Here is a 3,339-nt window from a genome sequence, read left to right as displayed (position 1 = left end):
TCTTTGACAAAATGACAACAAAACATGCCAACCCCATTGAACGGCTTAATTGTCATGCATGGAAAACAAGTATTACACCACATCACACAAGCATCACACCATTTGACTCTTTTTGTCTCAAGCATGCTCACACTAGGCATACACAAGAAAGGGTCCTCATATGGTGCAAAAAGGAAAGTTATCAAGAGGTGCCTAAGCACAAAAATCTTATTCTCACGCTCTTGCAACAAACAATCATTTTCAATCATAAACACATCATTCTTGCTCAAATAAGAAATACCCTTCTACAAATTGACAAGCTCAAGTTCAACATATAGGGAAGGTTCATCATAATTCACATCAAGTTTGCAAGAAGGTGTCCCAACCAACAAACCAAATCTATTACAAGGGGTCTCACTCAAATGTCTCAACAATTTCAAGAGATTATCAAAGATAAGGGAATAATGCATCCATATACCTTCATGCACAACATGTGGAATGAGAACAACATCATGTATAAGAAGCTTGTGCAAAGCAACTAAAAGGATCATAAGATTCTCATCAAAATAGGCCTTACACAACTCCTCCAACAATTTAAAAACAAGATCACAAATAAGAGAACTATGCATTCTCATTCTATTAATCACAACACAACCTTTAAAGGACACGTGAGTAGGAAAATCCTTCACAAAACGCCCATAAAACATTCCAATCCCATTGAAGGGCCTACTATCTTCAACATAGCAAACACCAAGCTCTAAAATCATCAACAACGTCACACACATTTGCCCTACTATCCCCAACAACATGCTTAAGAAACTTGCAATCAACAACAATTGAAAGCTTAGGAATCTTAGCATCCAAAAGAAACATTTCCATGTTTATGCAAGAGTCCACAAGTGAAATGTCATATCTACCATTGCTTGGATTTATCAAGAAAGGGTCAACATATGATGCATTGATAGATTTATCCTTCAACAATTTAAGCTCTCGATGCCACAAATCACATAAGTCAACAATGGGAAATCTATCAAAATAAATGGGCTTTTCTAATACAATCATGTCTAAGGGAGCATCACAAGGAGACAAGGATAGTGCACTTGAACCTTGGGCAAGGAGTTCATCCACTTGCCATCGTCCCTCTTGATCCTTTTCCGGGGGTATAGTTTCCAAGCCATTTGCAACTTGATGCTTCACTTCCATGTCTTCAACTTTACTCACTACAAAGTCATCAACACAAGAAGGCATACAAGTAGTGTTAGTGGGTAAACACTTATTTTCCTCACCAAGGGCAAGAGACAAAGGTTCATTTGTTGCCCACCCAAAGTTGGCCTTAGAATCGACCAAGCACCCTTGGTTCATTTGGGCTTGTGGTTTTTCACTCATATAGTATTTTTCTTTTCTCTCACCCCCACCACTCTCTCTTGACTTTTGCACCTCACACTCTTGTCTTTTATCACGCTCTCTTGGCTTTTTAGACTCACTTTCACTCTCAAGCCTTTTCTCTCTCTCTCGTTATTTTTCTCTATCAATTTGGTTTAAGCTCATCAAAGAGGGGACATTCCCATACACAACAAGAGGCTCATGTGAGAAATGGAAAGAAGAGGATGTAGTCAAATGACTTGATGGGGTACCCATTTGGTTTGTGTCAACACCACCATGTCGATGGGTAGGCCTCAACCGAGCTCTATATGGGACTTCCTCCTCATAATGCCTATCCCTCCTAAACCTATCCCCATAAGGCTCCACTTTCCTTCATTCGTTGCCCATCCCAAATCTTTCATTCTCCCCATATCCTCCTCCAAAAGGCCCTCGACCAACATTCCCCATCCCGAATCTCCCATAGCCCCCATCTCCATCCATACTTCTCATATTCCCTCCTTCAATCTCCCCTTGCCAATCTTGATACCCTTCTTCTTCAACACGCTCCTTATAGCCTCCGTTGCCCCTCGACACTACATGTTCGATGCCGGAGGCTTTGAGATGTAGATGGTCACTTTTAAAAGTGACGGATCATGATGCACGAACCTCCTTTAAGGCTCCAGCCAATGTGTTTTTTATGGCTCTTATGCGACCTTCGGAGCCTTTTACCTCTGCGCGACTTCTGTATAACGGCCATAACTTCCTCATCCGGACTCCGATTGGGATGTGCAAGATACTCACGCAAAGCTGATTTCAAGAAGAAGACAATGGTGGAAGTTTTAAAGCATTCGGGTATCATTTGGATAGGAAGATTTCTGGTTGAATCCAGCTGTAGTTGAAATCCTTGACACACGGCTTCCATGATCGTATCATGGGAGGGGGAGGGGAGTTAGTGCAGGACGTGTCCAGCATGTGTAGATGTAGATATGGTTTCTGTTAAGTTTAGGAGTCAGTTTTTTTGAGAATTATGTGTTTTCGCATGAGCTGGTGAATATAATAAGGCAAGATTCCTTTAGTGAGAGTAATTGAAGAGAGGATGCATGTCAACTTTGAGGCCTTTTCCTTTAATAAGCTGAAATCGGTTTGGATGAAGGAAGGACGATAGAGAATGCCTTAGCTGACCTAGTTGTGAAGCCCCACCATAAGAGTGAGTTATAAACCTAAACACTTTGAGCTAACATATAAAGAAGGGTTGCCATCTGATGCTTAGGGAGAGGATATAATAAGGAGAAAAAAATATTGGGCGAAAGGCATAACCTCACGGGCCTGGGAAATGGGTACTAGAGGTATAAGCTGGACGAAGTCCAGGGGAGGAATATATATATATATATATATATATATATATATATATATAGGAAAATGATCAATACAAAAATTGATTTCAATATAAAATCCAGACCAAATCCTGACCATGAGATTTGGCAATCTAATGGTCAATAATTAAATAAAAACACGGAGGGTCATTATAAAGTAGTTTTAGGTCATATTATAAAATTCGGGTTTGAGGTCATGTTAAGATCATTTTATGTCATTATTACTATAATGATGTAAAAATAAGCTTATGATGACTTAAAAATGACCTTTGTATGTTTGGTTCTGCATTTTGGTATTAAGAATGTGCTTTGCATAGATCAAAACCCTATATATATATATATATATATATATATATATAAATTTTGGAGGTATAAGCTGGACGAAGTCCAGAAAATTAAGGAGGTATAAGCTGGACGAAGTCCAGGAAGAATAGGGAACTGTTAAAGGGAGGGGAGTAGGGAACTATTAAAGGGAGAAATTCCCATAACCCGAGGCATCAGTGGTATGGCAAAAATTTAAGAGTGATCGATCCTAACATCCCTGGTGAGGAATGAGTGATCGAGCGAATCCAACAATTGGGAAGTTGTAGGCTATCTTGACGAACTGACAGACCGACTAGGTAGA

The sequence above is a fragment of the Salvia splendens genome, chromosome 15, assembly GCF_004379255.2.
Source record: "Salvia splendens isolate huo1 chromosome 15, SspV2, whole genome shotgun sequence".
Classification (NCBI taxonomy): domain Eukaryota; kingdom Viridiplantae; phylum Streptophyta; class Magnoliopsida; order Lamiales; family Lamiaceae; genus Salvia; species Salvia splendens.
The sequence above is the reverse complement of the archived record's forward strand: the minus strand, read 5'-3'. Positions refer to the sequence as shown.